General features: G+C 35.9%; 1 pseudogene; it reads left to right on the top strand.

Moving 5' to 3' along the window:
• LOC133694395 (protein SABRE-like) overlaps positions 1–23,695 on the top strand; it is a 45,389-nt pseudogene that overhangs the window by 11,748 nt on the left and 9,946 nt on the right.

Genomic DNA, 23,695 nt, shown 5'->3' with positions numbered 1-23,695 from the left:
TATCCTCTATATATATGTTTAACTTGGATTTATTTTAAAGACAAGCAATTGTTATAACTTGATGGGTGTAACATATTGTTTATGTTTTTTATTTTTCCAGCAATATGAATGGCGTATTGGATCATAATATAATCCAATAGAGTTGGCTAAATCTGATTGGGTTGCAATAAGAAAACCTCCACCTTGTGCCATTGATTCTTGGGGCTTAGGTAAGTCTATTTTGCTCCATTTTTACATGGTTGCTTAATTATATCGTGCATAATTTTTATGTTGGGCATGCCTATTGTAATCTTTTCAAGTAGTTGGAACTCTGCCTTTCATTGGGATAATATTGATAGTTTATATAAGAAAACTAATTAAATGATTATCTTTTATTAAATCTGATATTGAGTTTATTTTGGATGGAAATTATGAGACCAAAATGAAACCTAGAGGTGGCTGAATAATATATCAATTAATTGCAAATTTAAATGTCGTGCTATTTGTCAAGTCTTGAAACATATTGTGACGTTGAGATTGAGAAGACAACATTTCTCTTATGGTCTGCTCATGTCAATTAATTAACAATAATATTATGCTCCATACATATTAAGAGAAGAAAGAAGGCAACAAATCTACTAGTACATGAAATTAACTAATTTGGATTGTGCTTAAAGAATTTATAAAACAAATATATTTATATTTTCATCCACCAGTATTATAATTATTATCTAATTATTATTTCACTACGACATAAAAGATAGATACAATGTATATGATAAGAGACAAAGATACAAATGTGAGTAACTATTATAACCCATAATAAATTATGTTTTTTTTTTATATTGCATTTTCATCTTTTAAAAAAAATAAAAAAAATTCTTTCAGGTGGTAGAAAAAGTTAGAAGGACCAATAAAAAAAATGAACTCCAAAACTATTATAAAGATAAATTTATTTAATATTTGTTCAACTAAATATTTTTTTTCTTTATCCATTCATTATGTATAAAATACTAACCGAACATAATCTAAAAAGTATATTTTTGTCACTAGTTAGAAAATATAAATGACAATATGAGTGTGTGAGAATTCCTCACACACTCATATTGTCACACTAATCATCCCATATATTTAAAAACTTAATAAAAAAAAGTAGAAGAAAAACAATTATCTATTTTTTAGCTTCATGTATGTTTGAGCTGGACAAATAATTAAAGTTTATTCATGTGGTATGTCGCACCCTCACGAGCGGAGCGCGACGTCGCGACGATCCTCGGTTGGTTTCGGGGTCTTTGTTTGTTTATTGCGAATAAGAGAGTCGCCACCTAGTATTATGGTCACTAGGAACCCTGACTGGTCTTTCAGAGATTCTAAGGGAAGGGACTGGTTGCGTAAAGGGAAAGTATTAGCACCCCTAGTACGCCCTACCTAAGGTAAGCTGCTTGGTGTTTGGTTTGCCTTATAATAGCTATGGTGTTGGTGTTTTCCTAGGATACGTTTTGCTATGATGAACAAACTTGGACTTGAAAGTCTAAAAAGAAAGAACCCTTGGTCAATGTTGATCACACCCTTAGATATGTCTACAAAGTACAAAGGAGAACCAATGCAGATCTCTTGAAATCTGTGTTTGATTCAAATTAAATTTATTAAGATAGAAATCCAAGGAAGTTCCATGTGCTTTAAAAGCTCATTTTCCCCTTAGTTTTTTCAAGAGTTTGCGACTCGTAAATCGCAAGGAGGAAAGAAAAAAAAATTAGAAATCTAAGGAAATTTAGAGCGCTTTAAAAAACCTATTTTTTTTTCTTAGTGTTTTATACTCTCACGGCTTGTAAACCGTGGAGTCAAAAATTGAAATGTCCTCAATTATAATCAAGGCTTCTTTCAAGGATGTGTGATGACTTGTTATTCCTAGAAAATTATTTTGAATATTTATCACTTGGTTTCTTTATCTAAATATTAACACTGAATAATAACAAGTTATTCCCAATAATATTTTGGATATTCATCCATTTGGGATTTCTTTATCCAAACATTAACGGTGAATAATAACAAGTTATTCCCAATAATATTTTTGGATATTCATCCCTTTGAGATTTCTTTATCCAAACATTAACAGTGAATAATAATAAGTTCCCCCCAAAATAAGATTTTTGTATTTTTTGGAATATTGGCCAATACGCTTTGGAGTTTTACAAACATGTTGTAAAATCCAGAAATGCAAGAAAGTAATTTTTGTGTTTAAGAAATCCAAGTGAAAACACATTTTCAAAACTTCAAATATTTGTTTTTTTTTAAGAGGAAATTTAAAAAGATGTTAGGGTATTGGCCGTATGCAACACATAAAAATAATTTTTTTTTGTCAAAAAAAAACATCACATTTAATTGCAATTAAAGACAACAAACTGCGTATATATTCTCAAAATTTGCAAGTAAACTGAACAGTCCAAAAAATCAAGGATGACCCCTCGAAGCCAAACATAAACTTCTTTTTTTCTTTTCAGCTAGCAGGAGACCCGCGTGAACAGTTACTGGTGAATTAAAATTCACATGTACAGTAACAGGGTGAATTGAATTCATGCATGCATGCATAAGGACGAGAAGAGCTTACCTGGTGCAGGGACGAAGCTGGTTTTTGAGAATGAAGCTGGTGGATGGCGTCGACCGGGATGGAACTGATCTCATTACTAGGCTGTTGCTTCGGCTAATTAATACCTGTTCCTGTGGAGGAGAAAAAAAGTTGCACCACTAGAGGAGAAGAAACTGGAGACGGAATGAAGGGACAAAGGTGATGGCGAAGGCGTGCTGGTTCGTCTCTCTGATTTTCATCTGTTTATCTTCTTTCCTTCTGCTCGTCCTTCATCTCATTTCACGTCTGTCTTGTCTCTACTGAGAAGAAATGGCTGCTGCTGCTGTGGGCTCGGTGGAGGCTGGTCTGAGGCTACGTTGACAGAGAGGGTTGCTTCAGGTGCAGGGGAAGAAATGGCCGAGAGAAGGGAATGCCAGGATGGGGACTGGTTTTGGGTGCTCTCTCTCTCTCTCGTTCTTGTCCGAAGGAAATGGAAATGAGTGGGCTGTCGGGAAGGGTGAGATGAGGAAATCGGGGAAGGTGTTTGGCTATGGATAAAAGGCAAAAAAAAGGTTCTGTAGGGGAAGAAGAAGTGAGGGAGGAGATCTGGTTTTGGCCGACTGAGAGAGGAGACTGCTGATCAATGGCCGGCTGAAGAGGGAAACCGAGAATTCTCAAAGGCCAAAGCAACGTTTTCTCTAGTTTGGCTAAATAGAGGAGAGCTCGTGAGGGAGAGTCGGCCAGATAAAGGAGAGGGGCTGGTCTCCGTGTAACAGAGGGGGAAAATAGGCAAAGAGCGTGCCGAGGCTCTCTCTTTTTTTGTTTTCTTTTTCGAAGGTAGGGGGCGGCGGCTCATGTTAGGTGTCGCAGAGGGCTGAGGGATGAAGTCTAGAAGAAGAAGAAGAAGGAGGGATGTCTGCTTTGTTTTTTTTAAAAAGAAAAATCAGAGAGGAGGCTATGGCTGAGGAAGAGAAACGACTTTTGGTTTTTTTTATGTTTAGGTTTTTTTTTTGTGTTTGGCTCCCCTCTCTCGAAGAAAATTGCCCCCTTGGAAATACCCCCCCTATATTATGACCGGATGTTCATTTATATAGAAAATCTCTACACGTGTGTTATTTAAGGAAATACTGCAATAATTATTGCAGAGATTGTCTTCTATAACCATCACCAACAAATCCTATATATATAGTATTTTATATTGCATTGATTATTTTCCATAACCAGCACGAATCAAATCATATATCTATGGTATTTTATATTGCAATAATTATATATGATTCAGTAATTATCTCCTTGACATATTGCTTCCTTGATATTAGCCTTGATTCTTTATGTTATCGCCACATGTAAACCCTTATTATTATTTTTTTATTTATTATTTTATTTGAAAATTTATCAAAATATGGGTCAAAAATTGGGTAGCAACAGATGCCCCCTCTTTACAATGCTTACGAAGCAAAATTCCTCAATGTTTTGCATAGTAAGCTTTGTAAAGAAAGAAAGAAAATTTTCCTTGCTTGCTGAGTGATCCACTCATCAAGGACTTCACTTTTTAAAAGAAAAATGGTCTCGTTATCATGTGTGACCTGCCCCCTTTTTTTTTAAAAGAAAATTGGTCCATTTTTACGGGCGACTTGCCCACGCACACTCTAACCTGGTCTATTTTCAGGGGCGACCTGCCCACATACTCACGCTGGTCTATTTTCATGGGCGACCTGCCCTTTTGAGGGGGTTAACCTAATATCCCATTTGGCGATCTCCTTTACCCCAAAGTAAAGTCGGTGTGTAGCTCGGTCAACCTGAAATCCCATCTAGTGATTCCCTTTAACCAAAGCTAAACTCTATGTGTGGTTGGGTTAACCTGAGATCCCATCTGGCGATCTCCTTTAACCAAAACCAATACAAAAATGTGTGTGTGGTCTTATTATGACGGGTGACCTACCCAAATGAAAGATGATCTTATTATGACAGGTGACCTACCCAAATACAAGATGGTCTTATTTTAACGGGTGACCTACCCAAATGCAAGATGGTCTCATTGTGATGGGTGACCTACCCAAGTGGAGAGAAGGGAAGAGTGGTCTCATTCTTATGGGTGACCTACCCAGGGGAAGAATGACCTCATTATAATGGGTGACCTACCTAGGTAAAAAAAAATGGAGAATGGTTTCATTCTAATGGGTGACCTACCCAAAAAATGGTCTCATTGTGATGGGTGACCTACCCAGGTGGAAAAGAGAAAGAGTGGTCTCATTCTTATGGGTGACCTACCCAGGGGGAAGAATGGCCTCATTATAATGGGTGACCTACCCAGGTAAAAAAAAGATGGAGAATGGTCTCATTCTAATGGGTGACCTACCCAAAAAATGGTCTCATTATGATGGGTGACCTACCCAAGTGGAAAAGGGGAAGAGTGGTCTCATTCTTATGGGTGACCTACCCAGGAGGAAGAATGGCCTCACTATAATGGGTGACCTACATAGGTAAAAAAAAAAAAATGGAGAATGGTCTCATTCTAATGGGTGACCTACCCAGAAAAAATGGTCTCATTATGATGGGTGACCTACCCAAGTGGAAAGGGGGAAGAGTGGTCTCATTCTTATGGATGACCTACCCAGGGGGAAGAATGGCCTCATTATAATGGGTGACCTACCCAAGTAAAAAAAAGATGGAGAATGGTCTCATTCTAATGGGTGACCTACCCAGAAAAAATGGTCTCATTGTGATGGGTGACCTACCCAAGTGGAAAGGGGGAAGAGTGGTCTCATTCTTATGGGTGACCTACCCAGGGGGAAGAATGGCCTCATTATAATGGATGACCTACCCAAGTAAAAAAAAGATGGAGAATGGTCTCATTCTAATGGGTGACCTACCAAAAAAAAATGGTCTCATTGTGATGGGTGACCTACCCAAGTGGAAAATGATGGTCTCATTATGATGGGTGACCTACCTAGATGTAAGAGAAAAGGATTTTAGAAAGGGGTCTCAATATCTGGAGACCTGCTCGTTTTATTTTTTATTTTTATTTTTATTTTTATTAAAAAAAAAACTCCACGCTTTTGCTAGGGAATGGTCTCAAAATCGGATGACCTTCCTATTTCAAAAATTTTAGAAAAACTCACGTTGTTTTTTTTTTTCAAAAAAAATAGTCTCAATATTGGGTGACCTGCCTGTTTTGAACTTCAAAAGAAATCATCTTACCTCGAGGAATGAAGCAGTGCCGCTTCACAATTACTATCCTTTTCCGTAGTTCCGTTGACCTATTTTCGGAAATATAGGTCCCTCCTTTTCGTTGTGGACTTCTTCGAGCTCCTGTTTCCATTTGTTTGTTCGACCTATCCTCTTGAAACTGGAATATGCTCCAACGCGCTATATTTCCTATCCTTTTCATGCTTGATGAAGAGATCTCCAGTTCCTCATGGGGCCCTTTCTTGCTCCATTGAATGTTGCTTTGTGTTATACTTTTACCGATGTTTTAATTGTCTTTTCCATTTTTTTGAGAAATTATTTTTAAAAGGAAAACTCAAAAAAATTGGTTTTGTTCATGAAAACTAAAACTTTCAATGCAATCATCATATTTTGTTTTAAGTAACTCTCATAAAAGGTGTTTCAGAAGTTCTATGATGATACCACTTTGGGCTTTGGTTCAATATAGACCCCTACGTGCACTTTTTGCCCCCAGTGGGGTGTGCAATACCTATCAGGTTTAAATTTGGTTTGGATCCCTCGAATTTGAGAATTGATGGAGTCGTCTCCTTAGTCATGCGTAAAAACAGTAAAAGATTTTGAATGCTATGAGATCATGCGCTTTATAAAGAAAGGGTTCTTTACAGAGAGAATTCATGGCCGAACTTTTTATTATTATTATTGATTGGGAAGCATAGTATTTCTTTATGGAGTTAGAATTCATAGGTCTAACTAGATTTTCTCCATCCATTCTGGATAACAATAAAGCTCCTCCCGAGAACGCTTCCTTTACCACGTAAGGGCTCTCATTGTTTGGCGCCCATTTACTCTGATTTTTTCCTCGTAAAGGCAATATTTTCTTCAGTACAAGATCTCTTTCATGAAATTCTCAAGGTCGGACCTTCTTGTCCTATGATTTGGCCATCCTTCTTTGGTATTATTGATGATGGCAGATTGCAGCTATCCTCTTTTTATTGATCAAATTTAGTTGTTCATATCTAACTTTTACCCATTCTACCTCTTCTAGCTCAAAGCCTATCAATACTCTCAATGAGGGGATTTCTACTTCTAAAGGCACACCGCCTCCATTCCAAAATACCAACGTATACGGGGTGGCTCCTATTGAGGTCCGGATTGCGGTGCGGTACGTGTGAAGGGCAAATGACAACATCTCATGTCAATCCTTGTAGGTGACTACCATCTTCTAAATAATCTCCTTGACATTTTCGTTAGCAGTTTCTACCACACCATTCATCTTTGGCCTGTATGGCGAGGAATTGGAATGCTTGATTTTCCATTTAGCGCAGAGTTCTATTATCATCTTGGCATTGAAGTTCTGGTCATTATTAGTTATAATCTTTTCTAGTTGACCATATCGACAGATCAAATCTCTTTTCATAAATTTCTTCACCACTTTTTGCCTCCAAATCATCCAAACATCTCAACAAAGTTCTGTCAGATGATTTTTTATACAAAATTTCCCTATCAAGATAGAAATCCATTGCCAACCTCCTCAAAGTCTTCTTGTTGATTTTGGATGCCCCCATGGGATATGTCTGGTTTTGGATGAAATTTTTAATATCATAGTACCAAGGGTTTTCATCTATTTCTCTTTCAACTGAGCAACAATGAGCTGGGTTATTTCTGGTATCAATGTGTACTGGTTGTACCTTGTGCCCAAAGTCTATTCTAGCCATAGAAGCTAATGTGACCAAAGCGTCAGCAAAAAGGTTTCCTTCCCTTCCTAGATGGGTGAACTTTATTTCCTTAAATTCTCTAGCCAATTTAGACAGGTATTCTTGGTAAGGTCTAAACTTCTTGTCCTTGATTTATTTTCCTTTCACTTAGCAAATAATCAAAATCGAGTCTCCATACATATTTATCTTTCTAATATTCTGCTCCAATGCCACCTCTAAAACGAGAATGCAAGCTTCATGCTCTTATGTTATTATTGCACCCAAACTACGACTTAACTAAAACCGGATATTGTTTCTTATTAGGAGAGATTAGCACTGCCCCCACTCTGTTACCACAACACCATCAAAGTACATAATCCACCGATCTAATTTCCCTTCCTTGACTAAAAGCACATCTTTATCAGAAAAATGAAATTTTAACGGCTCATAATCTTCCACAACATGGTCAGCTAGGTGATCGACGATGACTTTCATGGCTTTTCTTGTCATATATACTATGTCGTACTTAGCTAGTAGAACTTGCCATTTTGCAATTCAGCTTGATAGATAGGGGTGGAGTAGGTACTGCTTGATTTTCGCGAAAGCTTCTTCACACTCTTATTCCAAATTTCGAGATTCTTCTTCCTTAACAATTAAAGATGAGGTCATAAGTCGTGGTTAATTGAGATATAAACGGAGCAATGTAATTCAACCTTCCCAAGAACCTCCTTACATCCTTCTCAATCTTGGGAGTTGGCATAGATTAAATAGCCTTTACTTAACTAGGGTCCACTTCTATCCCTTTGTCACTCATCATAAATCCCAACAACTTCCTAGATTTCACCCCGAATGAACACGTTGCATGGCTAAGCCTCAACTTGTACTTCCTTAGTCTTTCAAATAATTCCTTCAATATTTGGACATGATTCTCTCTCTCTCTAGATTTAGCAATCATGTCATCCACGTATACTTTAATCTCTTTTTGCATCATATCGTGAAATAGAGCCATCATGGCCCTTTGGTAGGTGGCCCCGACATTCTTTAACCTAAACGACATGACCTTGTAGCAAAAGGTTCCCCATAGTGTTACAAAGGTTTCTTCTCCTTATCCTCTTGCGCCATTTTATCTTATTGTAGCCCGAAAACCGGTCCATAAAGGAATATATAGGGTTACGAGTTGCATTGTCAACCAGCATATCTAGGAGTGATAGAGGAAAATTGTCTTTAGGGTTAGTCCGGTTTAAGTCCATAAAGTCCATACAAACTCTGATTTTATCTTCTTTTTTAGGTATTACCACTATGTTAGACACACGTCGTGGATACTTGACTGCTTCTAGAAAATCGGTGTTCCATTGCTTTTCAATTTTTGCTTTTACTAAGACATCCAGATGGATTCTTCTCAACTTTTGATTAACCGGTTTGCATCCTTCTACTAGTGGTATCCTATACAAACCAGGCATATCCTTGTAGGACTAGGAAAAAAAAATCTATATAATCTTGGAGTAGTGCAATTAACTTTTCTCCTTCTTTTAGGGGTGATCAAAGTCCCTATCTTCAACTCTCTCTTGATTTTTTCATTGCCCACATCTATGGTTTTAAATTCCTCTTTAGCGGGTTTCCAAGCTTGTTCATGTTGTTCTTATTAATTTTTGTGAATCCCCTAATGTTATTTCCCTCTCATTCTTCTTCTTTTACAACTAATATGTATTCTTTAAAGTTCGGCCATTCATTCTAAGTGTAAAGTGTAGATGTTGTTATGGAAGTTCCACTTTGAAAACGAAAAGTGATGTGTAAAAACACCAAGATGAACTTTTGAAACTTTTGAAAATGCATGATCTCATTAAAAGGAAAAGTTTGGCTAAAAAAAAAAACAATGATAAAATCCAATTGACATTTGGAACCTTGATTTAAAAAGGTGAAAAAGGCAAACAACACAATATTATGACCAAACAAGCATTATTGATTAAATTTGAACACCTATGGAGCTTCTTGGGTCTCCCAACTCTGGAACATCTCTCCCTTGGCTAGCTTTTGAATGAAGGTCTTGAGATTCAAGATGCTTTGAGCTTAGGCTTGTTTGGATGCAAAAAGATATTATGGAGCATACATCATAAGGATAGGTTCTAGTTCCTTTACATGAGACGTAGGGTAGGTTTACTACTTGGTCTCTAAAAAGGGTCTCTTGCTGTCCTAGTGATCACCCTCGTAAAGGCAATATGGGGGTTCAGCAGATAGTGAGATGACACGTGTACCAATCACTATCAGTCTAAACACTCAGCAAAGAGTTAAGGTTTACACAAACTTAAACCTTGACTCAAGTCATAAGGCAAGCTGCTAGTCCCCCACTTAACTTAAAGTTTAATGTGTGTGCTCTCCAAAAAGAAAATAATAGTAAAGTGATGAATGACTACATCATGTATGACAGAATGTAAAGATGCATGCTAAAGCTTTTAAACAAATTATCATTCATAGTAAAAAAACAACAACACATAGCATAATAACAAAAACAATTACCAAGCTTAGTCCAAGGGTCCCCAGTGGAGTCGCCATCCAGTCGCACCCTCGCGAGCGGAGCGCGGCGTCGCGGCGATCCTCGGTTGGTTTCAGGGTCTTTGTTTGTTTATTGTGAATAAGAGAGTCGCCACCTAGTATTATGGTCACTAGGAACCCTGACTGGTCTTTCAGAGATTCTAAGGGAAGGGACTGGTTGCGTAAAGGGAAAGTATTAGCACCCCTAGTACGCCCTACCTAAGGTAAGCTACTTGGTGTTTGGTTTGCCTTGTAATAACTATGGTGTTGGTGTTTTCCTAGGATACGTTTTGCTATGATGAACAAACTTGGACTTGAAAGTCTAAAAAGAAAGAACTCTTGGTCAATGTTGATCACACCCTTAGATATGTCTACAAAGTACCAAGGAGAACCAATGCAGATCTCTTGAAATCTGTGTTTGATTCAAATTAAATTTATTAAGATAGAAATCCAAGGAAGTTCCATGTGCTTTAAAAGCTCATTTTCCCCTTAGTTTTTTCAAGAGTTTGCGACTCGTAAATCGCAAGGAGGAAAGAAAAAAAAATTAGAAATCTAAGGAAATTTAGAGCGCTTTAAAAAACCTATTTTTTTTCTTAGTGTTTTATACTCTCACGGCTCGTAAACCGTGGAGTCAAAAATTGAAATGTCCTCAATTATAATCAAGGCTTCTTTCAAGGATGTGTGATGACTTGTTATTCCTAGAAAATTATTTTGAATATTTATCACTTGGTTTCTTTATCTAAATATTAACACTGAATAATAACAAGTTATTCCCAATAATATTTTGGATATTCATCCCTTTGGGATTTCTTTATCCAAACATTAACGGTGAATAATAACAAGTTATTCCCAATAATATTTTTGGATATTCATCCCTTTGGGATTTCTTTATCCAAACATTAACGGTGAATAATAATAAGTTCCCCCCAAAATAAGATTTTTGTATTTTTTGGAATATTGGCCAATACCCTTTGGAGTTTTACAAACATGTTGTAAAATCCAGAAATGCAAGAAAATAATTTTTGTGTTTAAGAAATCCATGCGAAAACACATTTTCAAAACTTCAAATATTTGTTTTTTTTTTAAGAGGAAATTTAAAAAGATGTTAGGGTATTGGCCGTATGCAACACATAAAAATAATTTTTTTTTGTCAAAAAAAAAACATCACATTTAATTGCAATTAAAGACAACAAACTGCGTATATATTCTCAAAATTTGCAAGTAAACTGAACAGTCCAAAAAATCAAGGATGACCCCTCGAAGCCAAACATAAACTTCTTTTTTTCTTTTTAGCTAGCAGGAGACCCGCGTGAACAGTTACTGGTGAATTAAAATTCACATGTACAGTAACAGGGTGAATTGAATTCATGCATGCATGCATAAGGACGAGAAGAGCTTACCTGGTGCAGGGACGAAGCTGGTTTTTGAGAATGAAGCTGGTGGATGGCGTCGACCGGGATGGAACTGATCTCATTACTAGGCTGTTGCTTCGGCTAATTAATACCTGTTCCTGTGGAGGAGAAAAAAAGTTGCACCACTAGAGGAGAAGAAACTGGAGACGGAATGAAGGGACAAAGGTGATGGCGAAGGCGTGCTGGTTCGTCTCTCTGATTTTCATCTGTTTATCTTCTTTCCTTCTGCTCGTCCTTCATCTCATTTCACGTCTGTCTTGTCTCTACTGAGAAGAAATGGCTGCTGCTGCTGTGGGCTCGGTGGAGGCTGGTCTGAGGCTACGTTGACAGAGAGGGTTGCTTCAGGTGCAGGGGAAGAAATGGCCGAGAGAAGGGAATGCCAGGATGGGGACTGGTTTTGGGTGCTCTCTCTCTCTCTCGTTCTTGTCCGAAGGAAATGGAAATGAGTGGGCTGTCGGGAAGGGTGAGATGAGGAAATCGGGGAAGGTGTTTGGCTATGGATAAAAGGCAAAAAAAAGGTTCTGTAGGGGAAGAAGAAGTGAGGGAGGAGATCTGGTTTTGGCCGACTGAGAGAGGAGACTGCTGATCAATGGCCGGCTGAAGAGGGAAACCGAGAATTCTCAAAGGCCAAAGCAACGTTTTCTCTAGTTTGGCTAAATAGAGGAGAGCTCGTGAGGGAGAGTCGGCCAGATAAAGGAGAGGGGCTGGTCTCCGTGTAACAGAGGGGGAAAATAGGCAAAGAGCGTGCCGGGGCTCTCTCTTTTTTTGTTTTCTTTTTCGAAGGTAGGGGGCGGCGGCTCATGTTAGGTGTCGCAGAGGGCTGAGGGATGAAGTCTAGAAGAAGAAGAAGAAGGAGGGATGTCTGCTTTGTTTTTTTTAAAAGAAAAATCAGAGAGGAGGCTATGGCTGAGGAAGAGAAACGACTTTTGGTTTTTTTATGTTTAGGTTTTTTTTTTGTGTTTGGCTCCCCTCTCTCGAAGAAAATTGCCCCCTTGGAAATATCCCCCCCTATATTATGACCGGATGTTCATTTATATAGAAAATCTCTACACGTGTGTTATTTAAGGAAATACTACAATAATTATTGCAGAGATTGTCTTCTATAACCATCACCAACAAATCCTATATATATAGTATTTTATATTGCATTGATTATTTTCCATAACCAGCACGAATCAAATCATATATCTATGGTATTTTATATTGCAATAATTATATATGATTCAGTAATTATCTCCTTGACATATTGCTTCCTTGATATTAGCCTTGATTCTTTATGTTATCGCCACATGTAAACCCTTATTATTATTTTTTTATTTATTATTTTATTTGAAAATTTATCAAAATATGGGTCAAAAATTGGGTAGCAACATGGTACATATTTTATTTTAAAGGATTGTTTAAGTACTAGTAGTTAAAGAAGTATGCGTATTTCAAAAAATGCTTATTGATGTTGTCATGTTAATTAGATTAACATGGATGATCGATTGTGGATGTATCGTCGTCTTATGGATGGTCGCCTTCGTCCTGAATACATTACTGGTGTTAGAAGATTTATCAATTTTGCATTTTCAATTGATAAAAATATATCTGGGGGAAAAAATTAGATGTCCTTGTGTGAGGTGCAAAAATCAAAAGTTTTTAAAGGAAGATGATGTTTGTAAACATCTATTGACAAAAGGTTTTTTACCTTGTTATGAAAATTGGACTGTACATGGGGAGCCTTATGTCGTAGAACCAATATTGGCTGGACCTTCATCGATTATAATGAGTCATGATGTGAATGATGTTTGTCTAGAGAATCCATATAGGAATCTGGTTATGGATGCAATGGGAGTTGGTGATGCATTCTATAATGATAATGTGTCTAGTCCTATGGTAGCAGGGGAAATTCCAAATCCGGAGGCAACTAAATTTTTTAAGCTTTTGAAAGCTGCGGAGGAGCCGTTGTGGGATGGGTGTACCAAGCAATCCAAATTATCTGCTTGTGTACAATTGCTTAATATGAAGTCAACTTTAAATTTGACTCAGAATGCCTTCAACAATTTTATTGACTTTACAAAAAGTTGTATGCCTAATGATGAAAATTTGGTTTCAAATTTTTATGATGCCAAGAAATTTATGCGGCCACTTGGACTTGGTTATGAGAAATATGATGTGTGTCCTAATTACTATATGCTGTACTATGGGGCAGATGCAATGAAAATAAATTATGATTTTTGTGGAAGTTCACGATACAAACCTAAAAATCCAACTAGTAAAGGTTCCAATAAGGCGGAGAAGCAACTCTGATACTTTCCTCTAACACCAAGGCTTCAGAGACTATTCATGTCTCCATATCATGCCAAAGATATGACATGGCATCATTTTCATAAGTCTGATAATGGGGTTATGGTGCACCCATCTGATGGGGAGGCATGGAAGGAGTTTAATCGTGTCCACTTAAGCTTTGCATCAGATCCGAGAAATATTCGGTTAGGGTTGTGCACTGATGGGTTTTGTCCATTTGACATGTCTTCAAATACATACTCTTGTTGGCCAGTAATTGTGACTGTTTATAATTGGCCTCCGTGGAAGTGCATGACTAGACCATTCATGTTTTTGACAATGATGATTCCTGGGCCAAAGAATCCGAGTAAAAAGCTTGATGTTTTTCTAAGACCTTTGATTGTTGAGTTAAAGAATTTATGGTTTTTTGGTGTTGAAACATATGATGTATACAGAAAGGAAAATTTTCAATTAAGGGCAGCTTTGATGTGGACCATTAGTGACTTTCCAGCATATGGCATTTTATCGGGGTGGAGTACTCATGGAAATTTGTCTTGTCCTTATTGTATGGAGCATAACAAGGCTTTTAGATTAAAAAATGGGGGGAAAACTACATTTTTTGATTGTCATCGACGATTCCTACCCATGAACCACCCATATAGATTTCAATCTGATAAGTTTTTGAAAGGAGTAATTGAAAGGCTTCCTCCTTTACCTCGTCCATCTGGTTTGGAAATGTTAAACGAAGTGTCCAAGTATACTGAGGGACATAATGGAGGTTCATCATATAATGATAAAATTCCTGGCTTTGGTGTTAAGCACAATTGGGTGAAGAAGAGCATTTTCTGGGAGCTTCCATATTGGCATACAAATTTGATTCGTCATAATCTTGATGTCATGCATATTGAGAAAAATGTCTTTGACAATATTTTTTATACAGTAATGGATTGTCCGAATAGAAGCAAGGACAATTTAAAGGCTAGGTTGGATATTCAATTGTATTGTCAGAAGCCAAATTTACATTTGTAACAAGATATGAGTGGTCGGGTTTACAAACCTAAAGGCACTTATTGTCTACACAAGAAACAACAACAAGAAGTTTTGTCATGGATGAAGGAATTATCATTTCCTGATGGTTATGCTTCAAGCATTTCATGATGTGTGAAAGAGGCACAATGTAAGGTTTCGGGGATGAAGAGCCATGATTGTCATGTCTTCATTCAAAGACTTCTTCCAACCGCTTTCCGACCTTACTTACCTAGGCCACTATGGGAGGCATTAATTGAACTGTCCGTATTTTTTCGAGATATTTGTTCAACAAATTTAAATGCCCAACACATGGAGTTAATGTAGATGAATATAATTGAAATAATTTGCAAACTTGAAAGGATTTTTCCGCCATCCTTCTTTGACTCCATGGAACACTTGACGATACATCTACCTTACGAGGCAAAAGTTGGTGGATTGGTTCAATATCGATGGATGTATCCATTTGAACGGTATGTTTTCATACTATGTTAATTTTATTCACTTTTTATTTTTTAAAAATAAAATAATTGACAGAAATGATATAGGTATATGTTTTATTTGAAGAAGAAAGTGACCAATAATGCTAAAGTTGAGGGTTCCATATATGAAGCATACTTGATTGATGAAATTACCAATTTTGCATCTCATTATTTTGGTGATGACGTGCAAACAATTTGGAATCGAGTTCCACGGAATGATGATGGTGGCCTTAGAAGTGTAGATGGATGTCTCTATTTTTTCCTATCCAGGGAAAAAATTATCCAAAAGATTTTATAAAAGACAGTTGTCACATGCTGAAATGCAAATTGCGCATAACTATGTGATATTCAATTGTCAAGAACTGAAACCTTATTTAGAGTAAATATGAAATATTATTTTGTACTAAATTTATAATAATTTATTATTAACTTTAACATTTTAAAATTTTAGGCAATGTCGACAAGAGCTAAAAGTCACAACAACCATATGCGAGTGATGGTGAAATAGAAAAATTATGCGAAGCGATCTTTCCAAATTGGTTAAAAAATAATGTAAGTATTTTAATAAAATTAATTTATATTTTATGTCAATTAGCTACTTTAAAAATATTATTAATCTCTTTTAAATCATTATTTCTTATGGAGTTAACTATTATGCTAGGTGGAATACCAATCTAACGGAATTGAAAATCAGATCTTTGGACTTGTTATGGGCCCTTCAACTTCAGTGAAATGTTATAATGGGTATTATGTGAATGGTTTTAAATTTCATACTCAACGTTATGGTCGTTTTAAAAAGACAATGAATAGTGGAGTTTGTGTGAAAGGAAGTTGCTATGATGATAATGAACGTGATTATTATGGAATGCTTAAAGAAGTTGTTCGGCTAAAATACTTGGGGAGTAAGTGCAAGTTATTTATGTTTAAATGTAATTGGTATGATACAAAACGAGGGATTAGAGTGCATCCTTCAAATGGTTTGGTTGAAATCAAGCATACATCTCGATTACATGAAAATGAAGATTTTGTGTTAGCACAACAATGTCAACAAGTCTACTATACATATCCACCTGGTAATAAATCATCTGAATGGTGGACGATTATTAAGACAACTGCTAGAAGTCGTTATAATGTTGACATGGGTGAATTTATTGAAGATGTCAACAATGTGAGATCATTTGATGTTGATCAATCAGATGAGATTTCTCAACCATGTCGTGTCCTTTCTACTCCAACACTTGATGATCCAAATATACTTGTTGAATCGTCTTATTATGAAGAAATCAGGCAACATGAATTGATTCAACTTGACATGAATTGGGGAAACAAAGATGATGAAGATGAAGATGATGATGAAGAAGAAGATGATGGTGATGGTGATGGTGAAGGTGATGGTGAAGAAGAAGAAGATGATGGTGATGATGAGGATGATTGTTATGGTGGTGATGGTTAGGAATGATGATAATAATGAGTAGCACAAGTTAATTATATTTTGTAGTATATGTAATGAATTATCTTTATTATATGTATGAATGATTTCATATTATGTGACAATATTTAGGCTTTCAATGTTTTTATTATTATTTTATTCAAGTGTGTGTTATGCATCACATTACATAAATCATTTTCATTCACCTTTGAAACCATTTATATCCTTTCAAGTATCAATCTTTAAATTGTGATTCTGATGTTATATTTTATTTTGTGATTCGTTTTCTTGCTTACAGATGCTGAAGCGTGAAAGAAAGGGTTCTTCCTACTCAATGTTTTGATTTATAGGACCAAACATTAAGGTAAGCATACTTATAAATTTTGATTTCTGCTTAATTAATTATTTAGATTTTTATTTTTATTATTGTTTGTGTTAATTGGCTTTTGACAATTTAAACTTCATGACTGAGTTTTTTCATTGCAAGGAATGCTTAATGAAATTGTCTTGATGTTATTTATATATTTGGTTTTGTTACAGTAATTATTTTATTTGAAGTATAATATTTTTCGGAGTGATGACTATTAAGTGGACAATCCATACTGATTTTGAACATCATAAACTAGATATTGTTTGTAATGAATTGGGAAAAAAATGAGATTTAACAGTTTGTTTTCATTCTAGTTATGACAGTCTTGGGAAAATATCTGTGAATTTTTTGTTTCTGATAGTTTAACTATGAGCTAATTTATTGTTATGTTGTATATATTCATATTAAATGTTAGTTATTTTTTCTGGTTTTTAGCATGCCTCGACGAGGATCCATATTAGATTCTAGGAGTGACAGGTCCACATCAAGGAGTGATAGGTCCACTTCATCCAAGTCACTTCAAACTACATCAAGGCATAATAACAAAGGATCCACATTTCATCAACCTGTGTATCAGAACGCAAATGAGTATTATATACCCACTTTGGGGAGTACACATCCTCCTCAACATGATTATGGGAGGGTTGATGCATATCAATATTGTGAGGGCTTTCGTTTTCAAGATTTGCTTCAAACTCAAGGAGGTTTCTCTCGAGATAACCAACTTGTTTATGGAGGACATAATTTATATGGGACTTATGGGAGAGTTGATGGTAATGATGATGATGTGAACATTAGAAATGAAGATGAGGGAGACGGTAGTAATGAGAGAGGTGTATGTGATGAGAGAGATGTATGTGACGAGGATCAAGATGGTGTTCCATCATATCATGGTTCAACATCTTCTCCATACAATTATGATCAAAGTGTTAAAAGGAAGGGTTTTGACACGCCAATAGATCCAATAACAAGAAAAAAAGAGCTTTGTTTGTATGGAACAACAAAGTAAGTTCAAACTTTTAATAACTAACTTATTAAGGTTATATTTTCAAGTATGAAAAAAAATTACTTATTATTGTGTAATTATTTGTTTAATATAAGTTTGTTATTATATATTTTCAGGTTCAATAACGCATCGTGTGGCCGTGTAATCGGAGATATTTTGAGGTCCAATTTTAAGGGAGCATGGCACTCTTGGGAAAAAGTAGATCCAATGTGCAGGGATAAACTCTTTAAAGAGTTTAAGGTAAGAACAAACACTAATTGCCATAATATTCTTTTCAATTTTGATCACTTTAATGTAGAATTATGAAAATTATCAACTGAATAGCTATGACTGATTTGTGTTATAATTTGTTCTTATTTCTTGTTTACTCTTTAATATCATTTAATTTCTTTAGTTATTACATCATCTTGCAAATTCTGAACAAGATAACACAATATGATTAATTATTTATATAATTTGAAATTTTGTGCACTCTTTTTACTTGGTATATATATTATTTGGTAGAAAAAATATTTCTTTCCTGAGGAAGATGAGTCGATTGTTCGTAATATTTGGGAAGATAAGGCTAGGATAGCTTTGAATCAACAATTGACACGAGCTCCCAAGAAAGCCATGTCAAAAGAAAACACTACAAATATTATAGATTGTCTTGATAAAGGTCCTGCCTGGATAAACAATGATGACTAGAATCAAATGATCAAAGATGTTTGGTCCACCCCTGAATTTCAAAGGAGATCTGAATCTGCTAGGAGGAATCGATTAACCAAAACAGATGGCAAAATAAGCACTCATTCCGGAGGAAGAGTGTCATTTGCATCATATCGAGCTAACATGGTATGGATTTTTTTTTTATACTTAAGATAATAAATTAAAATTTGTATATTTATCTTTTATAATATTTATTAATCTTGAAAGCAAGAGGAAGCTGGTGGAAAAGAACCTCCATGGGATGATGTCTTTTCAGCTTTGCATCAAAGTACTAAGCAATCTGGTAGCTTCGTCGACAACAAGTCTAAAAAAGTGGTTGTATGTATTTTTATTTGATTATTTCTTAATATAACTTAAGTATTATTCAACATTCAAATTAATTTATTATTGCATGTATTTTATTTGTAAGAAAATTATAAAATGGAGATGATTTCAAAGTATGGAACTGATCGGGAAAATCATCCTTCATTTGATGGAGCAACTTGGTGTGTGGCTTCAGGAGGAGTTACAAAGGGTAGGGTATATGGTGCACCTCGTATGCCAAAATCAAAAGTTAGTACAAGCTCTTCATCACATTCCTACTCGGTGGAGTCATCATATCCCGGTTCATCGTATCGAGCATTGCAAAAGGAAATAAAGGATAAAGAAGAGGAGATAAAGAAAAAAGATGATTTTATTCTTGAAATGAAACAGCAGATGGATTCCATGAAAGAATATCTTGTGAACAATCTTGGATACCATGGTGGGACATCAAATATTGATCAAGGTATGCCACCACCTTTGACTCCATCAATACCGCCACCTATGGCTCCTCAGATAATGACACCTATGGGTCTCGCATCTCAACTAATTTTTCGACCTACACCTCGACCTTTATATCCTGATCAATTTTGTGTTGATCCACAATATCATGGTTCGTCTTCGCAACCAGCACCATGATTGTATCTTTTGTTGTTTTTTTTTTATTGTATTTGAACTTAATTGTATTAATGCAAGTTTAACTAAATTTTTATAATATGAATATTATTTTTATTTTGTTTTTTATTAATGATATAATTATTTTTAATATTAATTAATTTATGTTGGTTATATAAATTCTACGACTTTTAAAATATCCATAAATAATTAAATAAATAAATTAAAATTCATTTTAATAAATAAATAAAAAATAATTTAATAAAAATAAATGCAATCACCAACGGATTCTCCGTTGGTGATTGCAACTGATGCATGAATCAGCAACGGAGAATTCGTTGCTGATTCACAAAACTAGCAACGGATAAATCCGTTGCTAAAAAATCAGCAACGACAAATCTACATCGAATTTTTGCCGTTGCTGATTCCGTTGCTAAATTATTTTAGCAACGGATTATAGTCTTATTTGCAACGGAATAGTCCGTTGCTAATTACTCCATTTTTTAGTAGTGTCTAACAGTGTTGCCAGAAGCATTTAAAATGTCCCGGAAAAACTCTCAATCTTCAGCTTTTGATAGAATCCCCAGTGAGAAATACAATAACACGGGTGGTTGCACTGAGAAGCGCCGTGATGATGGATTTCTTTTGTCATGTGATTATTTTACAATCAGAAGGCAGTCACGAAAGGCCGATGCTAACAGGTTATCAGCATGGCAAGAGGCTGGGAGAAGAAACCTCAAGATGACATGCGTGAGGTCTGAGTTTGATAACGGGAGTGGGAATGATGATCGCACAAGATCAGACCCAAGTGATGATGATGGATACAATGTGGTAATAGCTGACAACTGCCAGTGAGTTTTTGTTAATGGCCTCAAGCTTTTATGGACTATTGAGAATAGGGATGCTTTTTGGTCCTGGGTTGGTGCAATATCCAAAGCATTTGAACCCCGTGAGCCGCCTTCATCTCAGCAGGATGCACTAGAGGAAATTGCATGAAGAGAACCAGAAAGATGCTGAAGAGCTGCTTCAAGATGATATCTCAAATCTCCCTTCTACCAATCATAAACTAGATTCCCCTTCTCATCACGCGGAGACATCAGGAACTCTTTCATCTCCATCAGACTGAGCAGAAGTAAAGAATTCATCATTTCCTTCAATTGGTATGTCAGCAATACACCTTGTGATTTCGGTTTTAAAGGATCCTACTTGGGAGTAATTTTTTTTTATCAAACTAGCAACATTTCAGAACTCATACTGTTTTTTTTTGGTGTGATGTAATGCGATCGGCATCGTTAAAACTCTTTTAGTTATGTTTGATCATTGTAATCTCAATTTTCTATGAGCTTTTTGTTGATTGAGATGCATCTATTAATTTTGCTTTCTCAACAGTAGCAAATGGAAACGCTGGTGATTCTGAGGAAGAAGGGATTCGTCATTTCATGGTGAAAGTTATTGAGCCACAATTCAATCTTCAATCAGAAGAAGCCAATGTAACTTTCGAACCATTACTTTCTTGGAGATTTGTCCATGTAGTTATTAACTCTTTTCTTTTCTTTTTTTTCCTGTGGTTTCTTTTCCTATGATTGTGATTTGTTCATGCACCTTCTTTTCATTAATATCCTGTTGATTATTTTATGCCATTGATATTCTAAGTATACCAGAAGCCCATGGGTGACGGATTTTTATGCTTAGGGAGGGAAAATGAAACCACAACGTAAGTTACCATGTCAAGGGAAAGCAGTGTGGTTTTATTACATCTTATTTCTGTTTTTTGAATCAAGGAGTAACTGTTATAGAGTTTCGATCTTCATGTATTGTAGGTTTCTGCAGTAACACTGATTCATTCTTCTTGTAATGTATTTATGCTGGAAATGTGTTGGAAAACAGAATCCCTAGATTATAGGAATTTTGGTGAATCCTATAAATAGAAAACAATCTTTGTAATTACTGATGTTTACCAGAATCCTACAAATAGGAAACATTCTCTATAATTATTATGAATATTATGCTAGCTAAAAGTTAGGGATCTCGACCCTAAATTAGTCCTAATAAGATTGTTTGTTGTATGTTCTGTACAGAATTATCAATGAAATAAAAAAAAAACCAAGAAAACCTTCTTTCATCTATATCTTTATGGTATTAGAGCCTGGTTCCAACTCTGAAACCTAGGCTATCTCCAAGAGTTTTTGGGCTTCTTCCAAGACCCTCTCTGTGTTTTATTTATTTATTTATTTATTATTATCTCAACCCAACATCATGTCTGAAATCTTTTCTTCTTCTGTTTCCAATCACAACCTACCACCGATAACGCCAGCTACAGATCATCCTCCACTTAAAATCACCAACATTAAATTGAATGGTGATAATTTTCTTCGCTGGTCCCTTTCTGTCCAGATGAATATCTGTGGCAGAGGAAAACTAGGATACTTGAATGGAGAAAAAATAAAACCGGCAGAGACAGGTGCACAGTATACAGTCTGGGATACCGAAAACTCCGTCCTGGTTAGTTAACTCTATGGAAGAAGAGATTGCTGCCAACTATTTAAGCTATTCTACCGCTAAGGAGATGTGGGAGAACCTTAGATAGATGTATTCAGATCTGAATAATCAATCACAAAATTTATGAGCTCTTGTTGAAAATCAATGAAGCCAAATAGGGGACAGATTCTGTCGCTAGGTACTTTCCTGGCCTCAAACAGTTGTGGCAGGATCTTGACATGTTCTATGAACACAAGTGGAAAGATGCTACTGATGGAGCATATTTCCAAAGGCTAACAAAAAACAGCGGCATATTTAAGTTTTTGGCTGGTTTAAATATTGATTTTGATGAGGTGAAGGGTCAAGTTATTGGCAGGCAGCCACTACCTCCTCTGAATGAAGTCTTCGTGGAAGTGAGAAGGGAAGAAAGCAGAAGATTAGTTATGTTGGGGAAAAAGGGACGACGAATATGCACCTGTTGAAAAATCTATTTTGATTGCCTCCCAAAAGGTGTCTGCCTACAAGATTCAAGGGCCAAGAGTTGAGGATAAACCCAAGGTATGGTGTGATCACTGTAACAGACCACGACACACTTGGGAAACCTGTTGGAAGCTCCATGGCAAGCCAGCTAACTGGAAAACCTGAGGAAAAAATTATCAAAAGCCTGTACCCACTGCTCACTACGCAGAACAGACACCTTCTCAACAAGGAAAATATTGAACAACTGCTGAAATTAATTCCACCCAGATTCGGGTCCAACACATCAACTTCTAGCAGCCTGATTGCCCACACAGGTAATTTTCCTTTTGTTTTCTTAAGTTCCTCCACTCTTGCACCGTGAATCATTGATTTCGGTGCTTTGGATCACATGACCAGCACATCCTCTTTATTCCACAGCTATATTCCTTGTGCCGACAATCAAAAGGTAAAAATTTTAGATGGAACCTTATCTTTCATTGCCGACAAAGGGTCCATTAAAATTTCAGATCATATCAATTTAAAATCAGTTCTACATGTCCCTAATCTTTCCTGCAACTTACTGTCTGTGATTAAACTGTCCAATGATTCTAACTGTTTTGTTGTGTTTTATCCTAATAAATGTGAGTTTCAGGACCTTGGCTTGGGAAGAACATTTGGTAGTGCTACGATGCAAGATGGACTCTACTATTTTGTGGACAATCTAAGTAGCAACAACTCTGTTCTAGACTTAGCTTGTAGTGTTAGCTCTCTTCTTGTAAGAACTCAGGTTATGATGTGGCATTTTAGACTAGGACACCCTAGTTTTTCCTATTTAAAGCACCTGTTTCCAACTTTATTTGAAAAAACTTCATGAAAAGATCTTCACTGTGATATATGTTGTTTCTCTAAAAGTACTTGAAATTTCCATGTTTCAAAATTATGTCGTGCATCAAAACCTTTTTATCTACTACATAGTGATGTTTAGGTGCAATCCAATATACGTGGTTTGCAACTTTTATAAACGACCACACTCGTTTATGTTGGCTTTACTTGATGAATACTAAAGCTCTTAAAAAACTTTTTAAAGAATTTTATAACATGGTTGAAAACCAGTTTCAAACAAAAATTAGTATTTAATTTAAAAAGTGACAATGGGACTTAAATTTCTTAATCTAACATTTCAGTGGTTTTTTTAAACTCAGCATG

This window comes from Populus nigra, chromosome 5 (genome assembly GCF_951802175.1).
Source record: "Populus nigra chromosome 5, ddPopNigr1.1, whole genome shotgun sequence".
NCBI classification, from domain to species: Eukaryota; Viridiplantae; Streptophyta; class Magnoliopsida; order Malpighiales; family Salicaceae; genus Populus; species Populus nigra.
The sequence above is the reverse complement of the archived record's forward strand: the minus strand, read 5'-3'. Positions and strand labels throughout refer to the sequence as shown.